The sequence below is a fragment of the Crotalus tigris genome, unplaced genomic scaffold (assembly GCF_016545835.1).
Source record: "Crotalus tigris isolate CLP2741 ecotype Arizona unplaced genomic scaffold, ASM1654583v1 scf7180000018925.3142382, whole genome shotgun sequence".
NCBI lineage: Eukaryota > Metazoa > Chordata > Lepidosauria > Squamata > Viperidae > Crotalus > Crotalus tigris.
The window spans coordinates 1,349,798-1,372,214 of record NW_024097278.1 but is presented as its reverse complement, the minus strand read 5'-3'; the positions used below and the strand labels follow the sequence as shown (position 1 = coordinate 1,372,214).

The window sequence follows — 22,417 nt, the reverse complement described above, 5'->3', positions numbered from 1 at the left end:
ACAAAAACATATATTTTTAAATGCAGACAAGCAAAATGTTCCGGTTTGGAGTAATTTTTGTTCAGGACAGACAGACAGACAGAGTGAGTGAGTGAGTGAGTGAGTGAGTGAGTGAGTGAGTGAGTGGCCAAAATTGTGGAAACCTTTTGGGAAAAGTGTACAGTAGAAATGCCACCTTTGGTTAAGTTTCCACCCATTTTTCTTTAATTTCTTTATAACTGTAGCCTTGTTCACTTAATATTACTATTTTACATCGCTTTCTGGGTGACCAGTCAACTCTTTGCACCATTACTTTAATTTTATTACCTTTTACAAGCTCACTAAATGAAAAAACACAAAAAACTTGATAGCGATCCCATAACACACTGACAAATGTCCTCCTCTCAGCTTTAATACATGGCATCAATAACTGAATCCTACTGTGATCTGATTGGCTCATTGCCAAAACAAGATGACACCTGATTGGCTCTCTAAGTACTCATGCTCATTGGCTACAATCAGATGAAAGAAAGCTACCTGAGATCGACCTAAGCAAGTTGTACTTCCTTTTTCTGGTTATTTGGCTATACCTTTTCATAGAATACAGTACAGATAATCGAACAAACTATGTTGCATTACATTCTTGATTAAATTATCTTTCCATTGATCTATAACTGTATGGGACTACTCCAAAAAAAAGTGGTGTTATTAGCCATCCAACCTCAAAAATTCACTTTTCCCAAAAAGTTTCCACAATTTTGGCCACTATTGTAAATAGATAGATAAGACATACATACATACATACATACGGATAGACACACAGACAGATAGACAGACAGTAGATAGATAATAAGGTAAAAATGGATGGATGGATGGATGGATGGATGGTTGGTTGGTTGGATGGATGGATGGATGGATGGATGGATGGATGGATGGATGGATGGTTGGATGGATGGATGGATAGATGGGTGGGTGGGTGGATGGATGGATGGATGGATGGATGGATGGATGGATGGATGGATGGATGGATGGATAATATAGAATAGAATAACAGAGTTGGATGGAACCTTGAAGGTCTTCTAGTCCAAATTGTACTCAAGACAGATAGACAGACAGAGGAGAGGAGAGAGAGAGAGAATCTGAAATATACAGTCTCTCTCTCCCTCCCTCCCTCCCTCCCTCCCTCCCTCTCATTCTCTATCTATCTATCTACCTACCTACCAAATATGGACTGAAGCAGCTTGATCACAGGCATGTTTTGGGGTAAGCAGGAAAAAAAGTTGTGGGGTAGAGAAAGGAAGGCTCCGGGAGCATTTATTTCCACCGTAAATCAAAGGGATCAATTTCACTGATCATTCCTCATGGACTTTTACAGACACACATTAGCGTATCATTTGTCTGTCGCTACCAACAAATATGTTTCATAAGGAAAAGTTCATTGTCTGCAATCTGCTGTCCTCAAATGAACCAGTTAGAGGTGGATACCAAAAAGGCAAAATATTTTTTTTCCCATGACAATTTTCCTAGCCAGTCTTCATAAAACTACTTTCCAACTTGGGGGGATGGAAGAACTTTCCTTAATATTTTATCCCGTTCATAGTACTGTTGCCATTAGATGAAGTCACTTACTTATGTAAAACATGACATTCAACTAACTAGGCTTCTGCCTTCCATAGACAGTGACATGCTTACATAACTTTAAAGCTTGGACTTAATAGGATTCTTCGCCTCTTTAGAGGAACCAATATTATATGTCATTTATCCCAAATACCGTAACCCTGGTGTGTTTGGATCTGGAAATCCTATGGGGTCATTATGAATAAGCCTCCAAAGATAACATTGACACCAAATTCAGCAAATTATTATACGTCCGCCTGAAGCACATTGCTGTGCTCCATCAAACATCAATGTTCATGGAATGAAAGCTGAGACTTGTTAAAAACAAGAACTGAATGTTAATATTGTAACGTAATATTCATTCCTTTGAAATATATGCTGTAAATTTTTCAGATCATCCAAATATAGAGGCTTTATCAAAGCCAATGTATCTTTGATCTCTTATTTGGACCACAGGCACTGAACTCCGAAGCCTGACAACGCCCACAGAAACCAGCAGTGAAAGCCTAGGCCAGTGTCTTTGATCCATTAATCCTCCCTCTCTCCCTCCTTCTTTCCTCACAATTCCATCTGATCCCAGAAATCTGTGTTTCGAATTGTTGAAAGAAAAGTCTTCATCATGGTTCATCCAAGCTGGGAATAAACATGGCAACTGCTTTGGGAAGAAGGTTGTAGTTTATTGGAGAGGAGAGCCAGACAGGAAGATGGTTCTGGCAGCAAAGAGGAGAGAAAAAAAGGACTGAGCATATGTAGGAAGTAGGTTTTTTATATCCTCTGGAGCCTTTTGTTTGGAGTTATTTCCTATTCCTGTTTTGAGGCTATTTCCTGTGTCATATATTCTGACCTGAGTTTGTGCCTGGCTGAGGAATTCTGGGAGTTGAAGTCCACAAGTCATAAAAGGGCCAAATTTGAAGACCCCCTAACATAGAATAATAGAGTTGGAAGAGACCTTGGAGGTCTTCTAGTCCAACTCCCTGCTCAAGCAGAAATACTATATCATTTCAGACAAAAGGTGGCCCAGTCTCATTTTGAAAGCCTCCAGTGATGGAGCACCCACAACCTCTGAAGGCAAGCCCTTCCATTGGTTGATTGCTCTCACTGTTGGAAAATTTCTCCTTAGTTCTAGGTTGCTTCTCTCCTTGGTTAGTTTCCAACCACTGTTTCTTGTATTGCCTGTTGGTACTTTGGAAAATAGTTTGACCCCCTCATCTCTGTAGGAACTCTTCAAATATTGGGACACTGCTATCATGATACACCCTAGTCCAGGGATCTTCAAACTTGGCCCTCAGCCAGGCACACTGGCTGAGGAATTCTGGGAATTGAAGTCCACAAGTCATAAAAGGGCCAAGGGCCAAGTTTGAAGATCCCTGCCCTAGTCCTGCCTTTCATTAGACTAGACCAGACATGTCAAACACAAGGCCTGTGGGCGGGATGCAGCCTGTGAAGTGGTTTCATGTGGCCTGCGAAGCCATCCTGGAAACAGTGAGGGAACGGCCCCTGCTGCCTTGGCCCTGGCCCAGGCCAGCCGGGAGCCAATGTACAATTTTGTGGTGGCCATCTTGGCACTTGCCCCAGTGGACCATGCCTTGGCACTTGTCCCGGTCCCACCCCCTTCTGCCAGAGACCTTTAGATCTGTCCCACTCCTGTCCAGGCCCCCACAGGCACCCTTGGCGCAAACGATGTAGACCTGGCCACACCTCACCCAGTAGGCCACACCCACTCCAGCCAAGCTCACCCAGTAGGCTGAACCCACTCTGGCCACACCTACCCCCCCCCAAGGGCAACCGCAATGCTGATGTGGCCCTCAATGAAATTGAGTTTGACACCCCTGGACTAGACATACCCAATTCCTGTTACCTTTCTTCATCCATTTTAGCCTCCCGCCCCCTAATCATTTTTCTTCAGCTGAGTCTCTGAACTCTTGCCAGAGACTCAACATCCTTTCTGTATTATGGTGACTACAACTGGATGCAGTATTCCAGGTGTGATATTACTAAGGCTCTGTAAATCGGTAGTAGAACTTCACGTGGTCTTGGTTCTATCCCTTTATTAACGCAGTGCAGGACTGTATTGGCTTTTTTGGTGGTGGCTGTACATTGTTCGCTCATATTTAAGTGATTGTCGACTAGGCCAGGCATAGGCAACCTTGGCTCTTTTATGACTCGTGGACTTCAACTCCCAGAATTCCTGAGCCAGCATGGCTCAGCTTGGAAACTCTCCCTTTCCCCTCAGCATGGCTGGCTCAGGAATTTGGGGAGTTGAAGTCCACGAGTCATAAAAGAGCCAAGGTTGCCTACCCCTGCACTAGGCTGTAAGATAGTTCTTGCAGCTACTGGCATTACTTAGCCTCTATCTATACATTTGGTTTTGATAGCTGTTGAGCATAGCCTTTGCCATCTTCACCCTGAGATTGCACTCTTTTCCAAAACCAAGGATAAAAACCAAAGCTGAAATCTTTAAAGGCATAAACCCGTCCTAGGGTCATCCTTAGCCCTGCCTGCAAGCAGCTTGAAATAACACTACACAGATCTGATGAACATTTGCAGCACAATTTCAGACTTTTATTAAGGGTTGGCAATGAGTGGAAACAGAATGATTTCGTCTCCAGAGGATTCCCACTCCCATTCCCTCTTTAAATTCTTGGAAGAACATTTTAAAAAGCCCCCACACTGACCTCAGCACTTCCTGTGACATCATCACCCTTCTTGCCCCCAGCAGCTGCCATTGGTTACTGTAAGAACAGAAAGACACTAAGAATTCTCTCAAGGGTTGAAGTTTTGCAAGGGCACTGTAGCTCTTCCAAAGCCTCACCTCTTCCTGAATCTCTGCGTTGAAGCCAAGAGGTAATTTATAGCTCATCCTCCTGATTATCTCAAATTTCTTTTTTATATGGCTTGGGCTGCAGATTCATGCAGATGTTTATGTCTGTGCACACTTGAAGGTTAGGACTATCAGATCTAGGTGCAAAACTATTCACAACCCCCTGATGGCATCCATGGGTTTGTTTTTTGGGGTTGTTGTTGTTTTGCATCTCTTTGTTGCAATCTGGAGTCATCCAGATCAGAGCCGGTGGTCCACCTGAGCGGGTGCATTTTTAAGCCACCTTCTCCAACAGCTGCAAACAATTTGATGGCTTCGGGTTTTTGTCTGACTTGAGTGTGTGTTGTTGTATGCTTTGCTTTACAGCTGTGACCTACTTAATCACCACCGGGAAAACAAACTGCAAATGATTAAGCCTACTGCCTGGGTCTTGAAGCGGGAGGAGAAGATCTTATCTTTCTAAATACTAGGATGTCCACCTTAATAACAGGAAACTGGGTTCCGGAAAGGAGTCCTTGCCATTTCTTTGCATTGTGTATTGAGACAAGGGAAGTGTATAATGTATTTTTATTTTTTTTATTCAGGACAGGGAAGAGAGAAAGGGGGAAGAGGCAACATTTCAAACCAGCTCCAAATTAGGAATGAGTGATGTGTTTCTGAATTGAGATCCTTTTTGTTAGCTATCCATTTCAGTTTCCTGGAGAAACTCCCATCTGTTTTCTTTTGAGATAAGGGGATGTCTTGAATCAGCTGGCTGTTCTTTGGGATGGGGGATATCCGATTCAGGCAAGGCGCAGGACTTACATTCCTCAATACAAGTGTTCTGTTAAATTGTGGGTGAAGTCCACCATTTCTTTATTTAGGAAAGCCTTACCGTAAAGCATTAAAAAAACAGGGTTTTTTTTGATAGATGGAGGGATAACAGATAACAGAAGAGATTAACAGAATAATAAGAGTTGGAAGGGACCTTGGAGGTCTTCTAGTCCAACTCCCTACTTGAGAGGAGATCCTATACCTTTCCAGAAAAATGGCCGTCCAAACTCTTCTTGAAAAGCTCCAGTGATGGAGCACCCAGAACTTCTGGAGGCAAGTCATTCCACTGGTCAATGGTTCTATCGGGAAATATTTCCTTCGTTCTAGGTTGCTTCTCTCCTTGATTAGTTTCCATCTGTTGTATCTTGTCCTGCCCTCAGGTGCTTTGGAGGATAAGTTGGATCCCTCAGTCTATTTTCCAAACAGACAGACAGATAGATAGATAATACAGATAGATAGATCGAATAGATAGATAGATAGATAGATAGATAGATAGATAGATAGATAGATAGATAGATAGACAGATAGATATTAGAGAGTGAGAGATTAGAGGGGGGGGGATAGGATAGGATAGATAGGATAGATAAATAGAGATATAGATTAGATAGAGAGATAGAGAAATAGAATAGATAGGATAGAGATAGATGTAGACATATTATATTCTATTTATATTCTATTCTATTCTATTTTATATTTATTTTATATTTTATATTATTTTATATTTATATTTTATATTATATTAATATATTATATTATATTATATTATATTAGTATATATTATTATTATTATTATTATTGATTTAACTTTGTTGTATTTTTTGAGTCTTAGCTTGTCACGTAAACCAAACCTGGCACTATTTTATGGTCCACTCTAAATGTGACAATGCAGAAAAATGGTCTCATTGGTAACCCAAAGGAGACCATTGGACCAATGCAGCCATCGAGTAGTTGCGGTCTGCAGCATTTAAATTGCGGAGACACCTCCCCCCCCCAGTTCACAGGCTTCTCCCCCCCCCCCAAACAAGTAGAACATTCATTATTCTGCTTGCATGATTAGACGGAGTAAGACGGGACAAAGTTGTAAAAAATTAACTCGTGTCAGACTGTCAGAAGTGATTTAGCATGAGGCCGAGGGAAAGCAACCCGCCCTTTTCCCATCATGCAAAGAAGAACTGCTCCTTTGGTGATGCTGGAACTGCATAGAAATTTTTTTGTATCCAAGCCTGGACAGCAATATTTTCTTTCTTATACCTCATTTTTATGGCCCATCAACTTTTCGGTGAAGCAAATCTAAGTAATTTAGTGTGCCTGCCCTAGCTGAAAAAAAGAGGCATGTGAACATCAGGGAGAAATATGATCCCTTGAGATATTTTTACCTCAGAATATGTTTTTTCCTTATTACCCTTTCCAAAGCCTATCCTTCAGCATGTGGCTAGGGAAAGGAGAAGAAAAATATTACTTTTTCAAATAGTTTGTGTTATACTATAATCGTTCCTTCCTTAAAATTTTGTTCATTGCTAGTTAGTGCTCCTTAAATGTTATAACAGGTAGTCCTCGATTTATGACCACAATGGAGCCCAAAATTTCTGTTTTGCTAAGTGAGACATTTATTAAGTGAGTTTTGCCCCATTTTGCCACCTTTTTGCCACAGTTGGCAAGTTGTTGAGTTGGTAACCTGGTTAAGTGAATCTGGCTTCCCCATTGACTGCTTGTCAGAAGGTCACAAATTGAGATCACGTGACCCCAGGACACTCTGACTATCATAAATGCCTGCCAGTATTCAAGCATCTGAATTTTGATCACCTGACTCTGGGAGTGCTACAACAGTTGTTAAGTGGTTAGAACGCAATATTACAGGAGGCTAACTAATTCTGCCTACTGCCAGCAGTTCAATCCTGACCAGCCCAAGGTTGACTCAGCCTTCCATCCTTCTGAGGTTGGTAAAATGAGAACCCAGATTGCTGAGGGAACATGCGGACTCTATAAACCACTTAAAGAGGGCTGTAAAGCACTATAAAGTGGTATATAAGTCTAAGTGCTGTTGCTATTGCTAAATTCCTGCATCTGTTCAAGCTCACCATCTTAATCAAATCTAAATAATACGGATGTAAGCAAAGACATCTGACTCTCAGTTTCAAAGGGAAGGTTCTCCTTATGTCTGATGACTCACGTCCACTAATTGGATACGAGATGAATTGTTTTGATAAAAGGACGATAATGAGGATAATATTGCTCGGTTTTAGGTGGTGTCAGGAGACATAATGTGCCCATTGTTCTTAGTTCAGATGTTGGTCAAGATTATTCCGAAGAAGACCATCTGTTCTTCTTATTTAACTGACAGTGCAGACTTCAGCATGTTCACTTAGAAATAAGTTCCACCATGTTCAATGAGGCTTATTCCTTGGAAAGGGACAATTAAGCTATAATGTGATTTGTTTTGGGGCTTGCCATTAGATGTGAGCAAGACCAAGACAGTCTGCTCAAGATATCATCCACTGAATATTCTATTTCTGTGGAGCTGGGGAGTGTTGTTGGGTTTTTTTAAAGCTATTCTTGGTTTATTGGGACTGATTAACAAGTCCCTTCTCATTAGCAGAAACTTCTGGCGGGTTGGATTTGGGTTTATAACGAGAATAGCTGAAGCTCATTAAAAGGTTTTAGAAATGAGCTTTTTAATTATTTGTCTTTGGATCTGTCTATCTAGCTAGGAAAGTCTACTGGGGATGGTTAAAAAAAGATGGAAACTATGATGGATAATCTGCCTGCTTTTAGGGGTATCACAGCTGCCATCTTGAGGGTTTTTTTTTTTCATATCACTTGCAGACACCTCTGCATCTATCTATACATCTTTTTGGTGAATTCCTTTGTTTTATAGTTTTGTGTCCTGCTACACACTGACATTAATGTTTCCTAGAACCAGTCTGCAGCCAGAAGAATTGAAATTATGTTTGCTTTTCAAGGAAAATCCAATTTCTTGGGAGGCGAACACATTACAGCATAGTGTTAGCTTATGTAATAACCAAAACATGGAAAGGTCAACATCATAAAAAATCCAGGTTCACACCAGAGGTCAAAAGGCAAGAAACAGTGAGACTGTAATGGCAGGAGCAATTTCCGGCTCACAAAACTGGCAGGTGACATCTCCTGATTGACTTGGTGAGGTGTCAGAACTCACTAAAGGGCAGGGGTCTTCAAACTTGGCAACTTTAAGACTTGTGGACTTCAACTCCCAGAATTCCTCAGCCAGCCCTGTAAAAACCTGCAGTATTGGAGCATTCACAACTTCTGGAGGTAAGTTGTTCCACTGGTTAATTGTTCTCACTGTCAGGAAATTTCTCCTTAGTTCTAGGTTGATTATTTTCCATCCATTGCTTCTGGTCCTGCCTTTAGGTCCTTTGGAGAATAGGTTGTCCCCCTCTTCTTTGTAAGAACCCCTCAAATATTAGAAGACTGCAATCATGTCACCCCTCGTCCTTCTCTTCATTAAACTAGACATACCCAATTCCAGCAACCGTTCCTTACGTGCTTTAGCCTCCAGTCCCCTGATCATCTTTGTTGCTCTTCTCTGCACTATTGTAAGTCACTTTTTTCAGAAGTTGCTAAATGAGTGTTCCTAAGTGAAGGACAATCTATAAGGATCCTTATTAATGCTGGGATGGAAGATAACCAGAAAACCCCCAGGTTATAGATACTGTAGGTTGGAAAGTTGAAAAGAAAGTCTGGAACAAGGCAAGGTTCTTCTCCCAAGCAAGCTACACATTGAAGTCCCAGCCCAATTCAACGAATTGAAGGCAACATGCATTCCGTGTCCAATTGATTGAATTTCTGTTCTGCCTTTGAATGAATGAAATCAAAGCAGCTAATGAATTTCTACATGAAAGAGGAAAAAAAAAACCCCGATCTATTTATAACCCAATAAATAAGAGTGAAAAAAATAAAAACAGAGCAAAATCGGGTACCAAAAGAATTAAGTGTCTCCTCGTTTGATGTTTACCTCTGGATGGAAGAGGACCATAATTTCATTTTTCTGACTTAAAATGGAATTAGGTTTCACCCACTTCAAAAGATGCCATTGCTTCTCGCCCTCCATCCAACTGATATTAGATGCAAATCCTGATTATGATTACGATTATTTTTCAAAAAAGGAAAATCGTGTAATTAAAAAACCCCTCTACCTCACACCATTAACTTAAGAAGCTGGATGAAATTTAGCATATACTGCCCCAGTGCCCAGTGAGTTCAGCAAATCTCCAGAGAACAGCCATAACTCAGAACTTTCCTGTAGATCAGTGTATCGGAAACTCCACAATTTTAAGATGGGTGGACTTCAACTCCCAGAGTTCCTCAGCTGGTCCTACTGGGAATTGAAGTCCTCCCACCTTTAAGATGCTGAGATTGGGGAACAGGCTAAGAGATAAAGAAGGTAACCTTGAGAAATTGAAGACAGATCCATTACTAAAGAAATGAGAAGCAAAGCAGAGCTTAAACCCAGAACAAGAAAGTGTGGGTAGATGTCTCAAGCAGAAACCCCTTAATTGACACGAATAGAAGAAAGGGAAGCCATAAAGCATAAGTGGATCTGAAGACTGCGTTCCTACAATCCGACTTAATAAAAGTAATTTTAGACTTCCGCTGAGCTGTTGCTTGATCTGGTCTATGTTGTGAGCAAGTGACACATCTGTACCGCCAAGTTTTCTTCTCATCTGGCAATAATTTGATTTATCTCCATAACCAATCTCAAAAATCTGCCTCTGCATTTAAGGTGAGGAGTGATGATCTTGTAAATGTGCATCGAAGATTAAAGAAATGACTGTAACTTAATTAATTTAATTCAAATTTAATTTGGTCTGTCCATCCGTCACTCTTTTAAACGTGGCTGGGTTGTGACAGATGGCTAGTCTTGTGGGCTTAGCCACAAGGACAAGAGGGTCAACCTATTCTCCAAAGCACCAGAAGGCAGAACAAGGAGCAACAGATGGAAACTAATCAAGGAGTGAAGCAACCTGGAACTAAGGAGAAGCTTCCTAACAGTGAGGACAATTCAACAATAGAACGGCTTGTCTCCAGAAGTTGTGGGTGCTCATTACTGGGGGCTTTTAAGAAGAGATTGGGCAACCATTTGTCTGGAAAGGTTTAGGGTTTCCTGCCTGAGCAGGGGGTTGGACTAGAAGACCTCCAAGGTCCCTTCCAACTCTGTTATTTTCTATTTCTATTCTATTCTATTCTATTCTATTCTATTCTACACTTTATACTCTACTCTACTCCTATTCTACTCTACTCCTATTCTATTCTATTCTACACTTTATACTCTACTCTACTGTTCTACTCTACTCTACTCCTATTCTATTCTATTCTATTCTATTCTATTCTACACTCTGTACTCTACTATTCTACTCTACTCCTATTCTATTCTATTCTATTCTATTCTATTCTATTCTATTCTATTCTATTCTATTCTCTCAGAAGTTGATTGACAGGATGTGGGGTGAGGCTTTCCTTCTTTGCTCCTTTACTAAAAATCTTCCTCCACATCCCATGGATCAGGGATAGTTAGACCCTTCCCACCTGATGGATAATTCATAGATGAATTCTTACTCTGTAAATCATAAGGACTAAAGATTTTCCAGTCTAAAATTCTGCTCTCAATTCAGCCAACCTATCAGAAAATCAGCATCTTCCACACCTTTTCATCACCAAGTGGAATTTAGGAGTTCTTGTCCTCCACCACCAGCCATTAAAAGCCCTCTTAGCTGATGTCCATCACTACTTCTCATGAGACCCAGTGTCCTTTCTGACTGACTCACTCTAAAGAATATAGCCAGGTATTCTTTTCTATCTGTCCTCTATTTTTGACGATTCAGTGACCCAAATTCTAATGGTTTGAAAGAGAAAGAAAAAATACAGTTCTTTGCCCTTTTTCTACACCGTGCATAATTTTATAAATCTAATCCCCCCTTTTCTCACCTTTTTCTTAGCTAAAAATATTTCAACTTTCCCTGTAGTCAAGTTGGAGAACTAATCATGTAGCAGTTAACTTTTTATGCATTTGCTAGAGTCTGATTGCTTATTTATTCATTGTATCTGTGTCCTCCACATTTTCCAGGGTGTGAGCTAAAGTACATGTTTTTAACCTGATTTAATCCTTATAACAAATCTGTCAGATAGGCTAGCTTTAACAGATAAATGGGAATTGGTAGCTGGTTATTATAAGTTCAGCATTGTGACTACAACACAGTGGTAGATCTTTTGTTGGGGCAACAAGAATAGTACACAATGCTCCACAGTTTCCAGACTGGTAGCTGTGTTAGTCAGTTGCAACCAAACCCAAAAAGAATGTTGTAGCCTTGTAAAAAATTGACAGTGTAAAGAATTGTGGTCTACAGGCTGTTTATTGAGATGCTTGATGATCACCACCATAAATGTGACATTTTCAGTTGGTTCCATAATAACCCCTAATTCATTTTGGATTATTGTTTTATGGAATCACCTACTGTGATAACTCTAAAAAAAAAATCATTCTTGCTCTGTCTCTGCCTCTTATATTTTATCTGACCAGGATCTATCTTCCAGGAGCAGATTCAATTCTAATTGATTAGCAGTCTGCAGAAATGAGTAATTCTAAGAATGAATCTTTTGTCTCTTGTTAAAAAAAAAAAAGAGCTGAATTAGCAGATTCAGTGTCCTCTTCATGCGTTCCCAGAGTCCTAAGGTGGTCTTATGCATGAAAAACAGAGTATATTTTTTCAACGGTCTTGGAATTTACAGTCTTCTCTGTGCAAACATTCAAATTCCATAACTGTTCTTTGGTGGTATACAAAACTGTCAGTCTTTGCAGACAAAGGGATTGCTTTAGCCATTCTATCAATCATATGAATGCTTGCTTTTACTACAGCTATATTTCTCCTCGGTGGTACCCATCACCAGGCTCAACCAGATGTTGATGGGGGTCGACATCTGCAAGGGGGTGAAAGTGATATGGTGATGAAAGCCTTGCCCCTTTTCTATATGCATACAACATGACAAGAGCCTTCATCACCACGCCACATCTGCCACGTGTAGATTTTTATCCCACCATGGACATCCCAAAATTCTTTCTAAAGTTCTTTACCTCCTGAGCACCATAATTTGCTATTCCCTGCTTTCAGTCAGGAATAAGGGAATCGTAACGATCAATCCTTGTTCATTTTATGAGTCGTTAGTCTGCTAAGAGCGAAGGATTGGCATCTAGAGCACAGCTATGTCGAACCTTTTGAATGTGGGTATCAGAGAAGGCTCCTGAGAATATCACAGATGCTCAGGAAAATTGAGGACAAATTAACCTAGAATTCTCATTCCACTAGGGTCTGGCTAGTCTAAAGAAAAGAAGAAATAGGAGAGATATGGTAGCAGTGTTCCAGTATCTGAGGGGCTGCCACAAGGCAGAAGGGGTCAGGTTGTTCACCAAAGCACCAGAGGGAAGGATGAGAAACAATGGTTGGAAACTGATCAGAGAGAAGCAACCTGGAATTAAGGAGAAACTTCCTGACAGTGAGGACAGTCAACCAGTGGAACAGCCTGCTTCCAGAAATCATGGGTGCTCCATCACTGGAGATCTTTAAGTCAAGACTAGACAATCACTTGTATGAGATGGTGTAGGTTCTCCAGACCTGAGGGTCAAGTTGGAGGCAGATCTACCTAGAGCAGAGATAGGCAACCTTGGCTCTTTTAAGACTCGTGGACTTCAACTCTCAGAATTCCTGAGCCAGCCAGATCAGGAATTCTGAGAGTTGATGTCCACGAGTCTTAAAAGAGCCTAGGTTGCCTACCCCTGACCTAGAGAAAGATAGAAAATCTATCTGTGTGGTTGCTTAGAATCAACACCACCTTGATGGCTCATAATGGATGATGATCATGTGACAACGTCATAAATTAGGCTTGAGGAATTGATTGGAGGGGAAGAATCAGTCTTTTGAAGCATGTTTGGTACAATGTCCATGGAGATTCTCAGCCATCCAGGTCACAGTTGTCCCAAAGTGCTTTTTCAAAAGACAACTAGACTTTATTTGGGGTGGGGGGAAGCAGTTTTGGGACATATTTGGTACAAGTACTTCAAAAATGGTTGATCCCAGGACCTAAATGTAGGGCCAGGTAGAAAAAGCAAGCAAGGTGAGTGGGTGGAAATGAAGATTGCAACTGATTTCCCTCCCCCCCATATATGTGCAACTCTTTGTTAATTTTACTCCTCTACTGATTAGTTTTCTTTTCTTGTGTCAATGTTGTATCAACACTGCAGCAATGAATTTCTTTAGCCCATTATTCTCCCTTCATTAATTGCAAAAAAAACAAAAAACCAAAAAACCCCAACCTATAGTTCTGGCAAATTGAATCTTTGAGCACGTTTTTGAGAGATGACTTGCAAGATCTAATTCTTGGGATTGAAATACTTGGGTTTTTTTATTGCATTTAAATGTGGATCCTATTTAAACTGCTATTGGACACCATATTCTTGTTCTATTTTATATATATATATTGAAAAGCTTTATATAATATACATCCCAAGATCCACTCACCCACCCCCTCCCCCACTTCACAGAGCTGAGTACAAGGTTACAAATAAACAATCAAACTCTAAAAAAAACATTACCCAACTATACAAGTAACCAATTATAACATAATATAAACAAATCAATATTGTTAAATTACTAAAACTAATAAAAATTAAAAAAGAAACTATTAATAATATTCTAAAGTTTACTCATAGGCTAAATAAAACTTTTTAATCCCATATTTATTCTGAATATAATCTATCCATCTTCTCCAAACTGAAATATATCTTTCTTGTGAGTGATCCTTCAAGTAAGCAGAAATATTTGCCATTTCTGCTAAATTTGACACCTTAAGCGACAGACACCATATTCTTGTCTGGTTGGTGCACTGGGTTGGATGATACTGGGATTTTTTTTTTTTTTCATTTATATTTGTATGCGACCAGGAATTTTGGAAGCTGGGCAGTATAGAAATATGTGTAACGAATACATTTAATATGGAATAATTGCGATAGAACATTTTAAAATTTTTCCTCTTCGCCACATCCTTCTTGACATCCATTTTACATCCCGATTCCCCATCTGAGCATGCCACGTATGCTCAAACTTTTAAAACCCCTTTCCTCAATTTCCCTCCAACTTAATCAGTACCCCACGGGCTTCTGGTTTCCTTCAGGGAAATTGGCAATCCATCCCACCACCAACATTCATCAACAAATGAACAAAAACTGAAGCTTCAAGGAGGCAGATGTTTCTGTGGCTTGATCGGTTCTCTTGTGAGGAAGTTAAAAACATTTTTTTTAAAAAAAACCCGCACAATGTAATTCCACCAATCGATTGAGCTGCTTGGAAATGCTACATCTTAATCTTAGTCTACAGAACGACAGGAAGCATAATGTTAATCTATAGGACATTCCAGATTATAGTGGAATCCTTTTGCTGGTTTGCAATGGATTTTACAGCTAGTTGGATATACTTCTCAAAACGAAAGAGCTGGCGAATGAATCAACATTGTTCACTTCAGCTTCAAATGTCAGCTACTAATCCCTATCATAGTGAAAAGCCATTACCGGTAGTCCTCGACTTAACGACCAGCTCAGATGTTCTGTTACTAAGCAAGACGGTTGTTAAATCTAATTTTGCCCCATTTTACGACCTTTCTGGCCACAGTTCTTAAGTGAATCACTGCAGTGATTAAGTTAGTAACCCGGTTGTTAAGTGAATCTGGCTTCCTCATTGACTTTGCTTGTCAGAAGATCACAATAGAATAGATAGAATGCTGAATAGAATAGAATAGAATGTGGAATGGAATGGAATATGGAATGGAATGGAATAGAATATGGAATGGAATGGAATATGGAATAGAATAGAATAGAATAGAATAGAATAGAATAGAATAGAATAGAATAGAATAGAATTAAATTAAATATGGAATGGAATATGGAATGGAATGGAATAGAATATGGAATGGAATATGGAATGGAACGGAACAGAACAGAATAGAATAGAATAGAATAACAGAGTTGGAAGGGACCTTGGAGGTCATCTAGTCCAACCCCTTGCTCAGGCAGGAAACCCTGTACTATTTCAGACAAATGGCTGTTCAATCTCTTCTTAAAAACTTCCAGTGTTGGAGCATTCACCGCTTCTGGAGGCAAGTTGTTCCACTTGTTAATTGTTCTGTCAGTAAATTCCTTCTTAGTTCTAGGTTGCTTCTCTCTTTCATTAGTTTTCATCCCTGGCTTCTTGTCCTGCCCTCAGGTGCTTTGGAGAATAGCTTGACTCCCTCTTCTTTGGGGCAGCCCCTCAGATACTGGATCACTGCTGTCATATCACCCGTAGTCCTTCTCTTCATTAAACTAGACATACCCAATTCCAGCAACCGTTCTTTATACGTTTTAGCCTCCAGTCCCCTAATTATCTTTGCTGCTCTTCTCTGCACAAGAGGATCACATAACTCCAGGATATTGCAACCATCATAAATGTGAGTCAGTTGCCAAGTGTCTGAATTTTGATCTCATGACCTGAGAATCTTGCAATGGTCATAAGAGGGGGAAACAGTCATAAGACACTTTTTTCAGTGCCGTTGTAACTTCGAACAGCCACTAAACCAATCGTTGTGAGTCAAGGACTAACTGTATTGCAATGAAAGAGGCAAACATTCTGGGTGGACTATGACCAGTGGTGGGATTCAGCTGGTTTGCACCACTTCGGCAGAACTGGTTATAATTTTTTGTTGCTCAGGCCCAGAACGGACTTCCGGAAACGGCATCCACACAGAGAACCGGTTGTTGACATATTTGAATCCCACCACTGGCTATGACCCACAGACAAAGCCATGCTTGGGAGTTTCAAGTGGATGTCTCTATACATGGCGCTTTGATCTAACTAGGCCTTTTGTGGAATCTCATGAAAGGAAAATCTCTTATTAATGAGACAGAAGTCAATTGCCAAGCTAAGAAAATGCCGGCCTTCCATTTCTTTTAAGAACAAGATCAAAGCACAACAGCACTATGGGGTCGTCTTGTGAGCTGAACATCCATATATTAACTCCCAATATAATGCGATCATACCATTGCTACTTTTTTTTTAAAAAAAAGAAGAAGAAGCTCAAAGGCTAAAGGTTTAAAACTTTAAAAAGGAACGCGATTTTGAGCTGTGCAAATAATTAACAACACACCGTGATCAAAAATGAGATCTATCTGCCTGACACCTTTACATTAGCTGAACTGAATGCTACAAGCTCCTTTTCCAAAGCCAGCATGAATGAACATGATGTAGCCCCTGGTTGAATGTGGGAGATAGTAAGGGCTCGTGTCTTGTGACGTAAGGCCCCTGCATTCTTGGGTGGGACCATAGGTTTACTCCTTCAGGGACTTAAGGCAAGAGCTCCATATCTAGAGATGTTCTATTGCAGTGATGGCGAACCTTTTAGAGACCGAGTAACCAAACTGCAACCCAACACCCACTTATTTATCACCGGGTGCCAGGTGAGGGTGGCCCTCTGGGTGGGCGTGGCTGTGGTGGTCATGGCAGACTGGGCGGATGTGGCCAAGGTAGGCGTGGTCACCTTGATGTTGCTTGTGGGGAGGGACACCTGTGGGGGCTGGGCAGGGTTGGGGGAGATCCAGGGGGTCTCTGGCAGGTGGGACAGTGGGCAGGAGGCTCATCCTGTGGGGTGAGGCAAGACAAGATGAGGCAGGGCGGGGGGAGGGAAACCAGCCATGCTGGGATGCATCCGGTGGGACCTCGGTGAGTTAGCGGGAGGCTGGTTGAAGAGGGACGGTTGCCATTTCTGGAGCATGGCGCGCATGCCCGCAGAGAGGGCTCTGAGTGCCACCTCTGGCATGCGTGCCATAGGTTCGCCACCATTGTTCTATTGTGCTTGCTAGAACTGTCAATGTTCCAAATTTAATCTACAAGAGATGTCTTGGAAGGCACATGAAGATAGCCCTTATCTGCAACATCAATAGACAGCACCAGTAGATAAGAATATGTGAGTTGCTTGGTGTCCCCTGAACTTGATTGTTTTCCTGCAGATGTTTTTCTGTAGATGTTTTATTACCCAGCTAGATAACATTATCAGGCAGTAAGAGGAGAGGAGGAGGAGGAGGAGGAGGAGGAGGAGGAGGAGGAGGAGGAGAGTGGGATCCTTGCTGTTCTCTGAGCTTGGTTGTTTTCTTGCAGATGTTTCATCACCCAACTAGGTAACATCATCAGGGCTATCCCAAAGGTGCTTTTTTTAAAGAGGCAAGTGGACTTTTTTTGAAAAAAGAACCTTTGGGACAACCATGACCTGGATGACTAAGAATCTCCATAGACCTCATCAGTGCTAGAAGGGAGTAGGGTTTGCTTCTAGCACTGTTGATTCTAACTAGTTGGATAAGAAAACAGCCAAGTTCAGAGACCGCCATGGATTCGACAAATGCTGTTTTCTTTCAAGAACAGCACTTTGTAGAAAATGTTGCTATAATCAAGAGCAAGTCCTCTCTTCCATCAAGGAAGGAGAGATCCAACCTAAAACTACGAAGAAATTTCCTGGCAGTGAGAACAATCACTGGAATGGTTTGTCTCCAGAGGTTGTGAGTATTCCAACATTGGTGGTGCTTTTTTTTTTCTTCAAAGTTCTTATAAATGATCTACTGGAGTGAAAATCCTTCAAGGAGAAGAGCAAAGAAAGATTACTGGCAATCCAGCTCTTCCTTAGCTCCATGTACTGTTAAAATAGAGGATCACCGATGGAGGAAAGAGTGGATTCTTAAGCTGGTGGTGATCTTTAGTGGTGTAGCTCAACTCAAGGTGTCCATGGGTCAAATGTTTTCAAGAGGTCCTCTTGCCTTGCCATAACTTCTCCTTTCCACCCATCCAGCCATCCTTCCCTCTCCACATTCACAATTAATCAGTGGGACAGCTTTCCTCCAGAACTAAGTGCTCCATCTTCTATTTCTTGTTGTGCCATTATCCGTTATCGGACGTTGGCGATCATGTTGGCGATCCTGTTTTTATCAACAGCCGCACGAAAAAGTTCTGCTGAGTTTTATCCAAACCAGTCCCTTAGATTTTGAAGCCATGGTGTTCTTCTTCTGCCTGGACCTCGTTTGCCTTCGATCTTTCCCTGGAGGATTAAATGGAGTAGGCCGTATTTTTCTGGGTGTCGTGTCACATGTCTGAAATATTCTAATTTTCGTTTTTTAATTGTTTTGATGATTTCCCTTGGCTTTCCTAGGCGGCTTATCACCACCTCATTTCTGATTTTTTGTCAGCCCAGCTTATATGTAACAGCTGTCTGTAAATCCACATTTCAAATGCTTCTAGTCTCTTCAGGTGGCCTTCTGTCAGAGACCAACTTTCTACTCCATAGAGCAGGATAGAAAAAACATAGCATCTGACCAGCCTGATTTTCAGTTTTAGGCTTATGTCGAGGCTGCAGAAGACCTTTTTCATTTTGAAGAATGCTGAGGTTTTCAAGAAGAGACTGGACAGCCACTTGTCTGAAGATATAGGGCAGACATATCAAACACAAGGCCCGGATGCGGCCCGCGAAGTGGTTTCATGTGGCCCGCCAAGCCATCCTGGAAACAGTGAGGGAACGGCCCCTCTGTCTTGGCTCTGGCCCAGGCTGGCCGGGAGCCAATGTACAATTTTGTGGTGGCCATCTATGCTGAAATGCATTCAGTCTTAGCTCCACAAGGCCATCTAGAAACAGCGAGGAACCAGCCCCTGCTGCGTTGGCCCTGCCCCCTGGGTGCATGCTGGGTCGGTGTCACCCTTTGTGAGGAATGAAGAAATGGACCATGCCTTGGCGCTTGCCCCAGTCCCACCCCTTCTACCAGAGACCCTCAGATCTGTCCCACTCCTGCCCAGGCCCCCACAGGCACCCTTGACGCGAACGATGTAGAGCTGGCCATGCCCACCCAGTAGGCCACACCCTCTCCATCCACACCCACCCAGTAGGCCGCACCCACCCTGGCCATAACCACCAGCCCCCCACCCCGAGGGCAACTGCAATGCTGATGTGGCCTTCAATGAAATTGAGTTTGACACCCCTGACATAGAGTCTCCTGCTTGAGCGGGGGGCTGGACTAGAAGGCCTCCAAGGTCCCTCCCAACCTTTGTTATTCTGCACTCACAGTTGTAAAGTGCACAGAATCTCTTGCTCTTCTCCTTGGGAATCTGAGTACTTTCTCAAGAGTGAATTCTCCAGTGAGGACCTATTATTCTTTCCCTCCACTGGCAGCTTACTTGTGTTTTGGTAAATCCATATTAAATATTATATGAGCCCCTCAGGCAGAAAAGCTTCACAGGAGGTTGTGCAAGCTGTTCTGAATCAAGGAGACCCAATGGTTTTAATGCTTGTTTAGAGAACTTGCATTTAAATGGCTTACTTCAGGGGTGTCAAACTCAATTTCACTGAGGGCCGCATCAGCATTGCGGTTGCCCTTAGGAGGCCAGGTGGGTGCAGCCAGGGTGGGTGCAGCCTACTGGGTGGGTGTGGATGGAGAGGGTGTGGCCTACTGGGTGGGCATGGCCAGCTCTACATCGTTCACGTCAAGGGTGCCTGTGGGGGCCTGGGTAGGAGTGGGACAGATCTGAGGGTCTCTGGCAGAAGGGGGTGGGACCGGGGCAAGCGCCAAGGCAAGGTCCATTTCTTCATTCCTCACAAAAGGTGACACCTCCCCAGCATGCACCCAGGGGGTGGGGCCGACGCGGCAGGGGCTGGTTCCTCGCTGTTTCCAGACGGCCTTGTGGAGCTAAGACTGAATGCATTTCAGCATAGATGGCCACCACAAAATTGTACATTGGCTCCTGGCCAGCCTGGGCCAGGCCCAAGGCAGCAGGGGCCGTTCCCTCACTGTTTCCAGGATGGCTTGGCGGGCCACATGAAACCACTTCGTGGGCCGCATCTGGCCTCCGGGCCTTGTGTTTGACATGTCTGGCTTACTTGGAGTCTTTTGGCAATCTAATCCAATAAAATAAATATGTATTGTGATTATTTAAGGGAGAGATTCAGTGGCGTAATCAGGGACTATATGACTGCCCTCCTGTCTCCTTTCCACTGATGTGTTCGAACACTACGTCCTAACTTTTGTTGATGACATCTATACGTGCATTTATAACTTCATTTTTTAAGAAATGGCAGATTTGCACCTGTCTTCTTTTTTTAAAACTACCATAGGTGATTAGACGTGCCTGAGACTTTGAGGGAACTGTGATTGGACCCAGTTGGCATGTTCAATAAGGGTTTGAAAGTCAACCTCATGACTGTAGCCTGCAGTGTTGAGATATCTTTTCTATCTTGCTTCCTTGAACACGACAAAGTGGTTGACTTTATTGTTGTTGTTCAATTGCTAAGTCATGTTTAACCCCATGGACCACAGCATGCCAGGCCCCCTGTCTTCTACAGTCTCCCAGAGTTTGCCCAACTTCACATTCATTATGTCGATGACACCATCTAACCATCTCCTCCTCTGCCGTCCCCTTCTCCTTTTGCCTTCTGTCTTTCCTGACATCAGGGTCTTCTCCAAGGAGTCCTCTCTTCTCCTTTGGTGGCCAAAGTCTTTGAGCTTCAGCTTCAGGGTCTGTCCTTCCAAAGGAGAGTCTGGGTTGATTTCCTTCAGGGTTGACAGATTGGATCTCCCTGCAGTCTAAGAACTTTAACAGATACCCTATAAAGGGCTCCCTGGGAGCCATACATTATATGAGGAAATTAAAATGGTAGTTTATGATCTAGAAACAACAATAACTAGCTGACTGTAACTAATCTCTATAAGCAAAAGAGGTCTGTGGGTTCTAGTCTTGCCTTAAGCCAAAGGAATGACCCTGGACCTGTCACATTTTCTCAGCCCAACCTACCTCTCAGGGTGGGGTATAGAGGCCAAAGAAGGAGATATGTTTGCCACCTTGACTCATTTATATATAAAAAAGCAAAGGTGGGATATAAATATAGATAAACAAATAAGCCTTCCAAGATGGGAAAGGTGTCCTTAAAGTCCTGCCTGGCTTCATCTTGTCCTGTGACCTCAGTTGATTGTTGGTAGCCCTAGCCATGATTCAAAAATGGTGGAGGAAGCCATAGGTCAGCTGTCCTTTCCAGAGATCTGGACATTCTTTAAACTAAGAATCATATTTCTTTCAGATGCAGGGAAGAGTTTGCTGCTGCTTATGAGGATGATGAAAGATGCAGCATCCAGTTTCAATAGAGGAGAATATTTGTAGCTTAGGATTGAAATGAGGGGTCCTTGCTGTTCTCTGAGCTTGATGGTTTTCTTGCAGAACTTTCATGACCAACCTAGTATTGAAGGAAAAGTCTTCATCATGGTTCAGTCCAAGCTGGGAATAAACAACATGGCGACTGCTTTAGGAAGAAGATTGCAGTTTATTGAAGAGGAGAGCCAGACAGAAAGATGGCTCTGGAAGAAAAGAGAGTGAGCACATGTAGGGAGTGGGTTTTTATACCCTCTGGAGCCTTTTGTTTGGAATTGTTCCTGTGGCATGAACTTTGACCTGAGTCTTGAGTATGCCTTTCTGGTATTCTGATGGTGGTGGGTTAATCCTATGATGTCCCAAAGGTCAATCCTGCTTCCCTAGGGCTGTGGCTGATGACTCTTAGATTTTTGGTTTGTTGATTCTAGGGATCTTTCTTCCTAATCCCAGTTTCCTGATTCCAGTCTTTCTGACAAGATTATCACATCTGCAATTCTGCAAACTTGGCTTCTGTTTGGGACAGAGAGACTTGGGGGCAGGGTTGGTTTTGCTTTTAAAATCCTTTAGGGAAATATATTCTGCCTTTTAAATATTTCCAAGAATATTTCTTTCTCGGGGGGGGGGGGGGCTGACACTAGGGAACATCATCAGTGCTAGAAGGGGCTGGGGTTTGTCGACTGGGGTGCTCTTGTGTAGCACTGATGATGTTACCTAGTTTGGGTCATGAAATGTCTGCTAGAAAACCACCAAGCTCAGAGAGCACCCAGGACATTCAGTTTGTTTGACTTCTGTGGGTGGATTAATGGGATTTCAGTGAACTGACATCCGGAAGTCATTTTATCCCACAAAGTTTAAGGATGGGCTGCAATTGAAACACACTAAGCATTCCCAACGTCTCACTTTCCAGCAGCGGTGTAAGTTATACATGCACACGTATACACGAGAGACCTATACATAT

General features: G+C 42.2%; 1 protein-coding gene across 3 annotated transcripts in view; it reads left to right on the top strand.

The window, feature by feature from the left end:
• Positions 1 to 22,417, top strand: part of FRMD4A (FERM domain containing 4A) — a 451,440-nt gene that overhangs the window by 203,815 nt on the left and 225,208 nt on the right. The gene's annotated exons all lie outside the window — the stretch shown is intronic.